Source organism: Arachis stenosperma, chromosome 9 (genome assembly GCF_014773155.1).
Source record: "Arachis stenosperma cultivar V10309 chromosome 9, arast.V10309.gnm1.PFL2, whole genome shotgun sequence".
Taxonomy (NCBI): Eukaryota; Viridiplantae; Streptophyta; class Magnoliopsida; order Fabales; family Fabaceae; genus Arachis; species Arachis stenosperma.
Window position 1 is genome coordinate 53,292,591 of NC_080385.1, and position 730 is coordinate 53,293,320.

Sequence of the window (730 nt, forward strand, 5' to 3'; positions counted from 1 at the left end):
AGAACCCATGGCAACTGAAAATAACAACAATGTCAACAATGCAAGGAAGGTGCTTGGTGACTTTACTGCACCTACTCCCGACTTCTATGGGAGAAGCATCTCTATCCCTGCCATTGGAGCAAACAACTTTGAGCTTAAGCCTCAATTAGTTTCTCTAATGCAACAGAATTGCAAGTTCCATGGACTTCCATTGGAAGATCCTCATCAGTTCTTAGCTGAATTCTTGCAAATCTGTGACACTGTCAAGACTAATGGGGTTGACCCTGAGGTCTACAGACTTATGCTATTCCCTTTTGCTGTAAGAGACAGAGCTAGGACATGGTTGGATTCACAACCTAAAGAAAGCCTGAACTCTTGGGAAAAGCTAGTCAATGCCTTCTTGGCAAAGTTCTTTCCACCTCAAAAATTGAGTAAGCTTAGAGTGGAAGTCCAAACCTTCAGACAGAAGGAAGGAGAATCCCTCTATGAAGCTTGGGAAAGATACAAACAATTAATCAGAAAGTGTCCCACTGATATGCTTTCTGAATGGAGCATCATAGGTATTTTCTATGATGGTCTTTCTGAACTATCCAAAATGTCTTTGGATAGCTCTGCTGGAGGATCTCTTCATCTGAAGAAGACGCCTACAGAAGCTCAAGAGCTGATTGAAATGGTTGCAAATAACCAATTCATGTACACTTCTGAAAGGAATCCTGTGAACAACGGGACTAATCAGAAGAAAGGAGTTCTT

General features: G+C 41.6%; 1 non-coding gene across 1 annotated transcript; it reads right to left on the reverse strand.

The window, feature by feature from the left end:
* Nucleotides 1-412: 412 nt before the first annotated feature.
* LOC130953321 (small nucleolar RNA R71) lies at nt 413-520 on the reverse strand. Its single transcript, XR_009075491.1, has one exon. It is a non-coding gene; the product is annotated as a small nucleolar RNA R71 (small nucleolar RNA).
* Between the last annotated feature and the right edge of the window lie 210 nt (nt 521-730).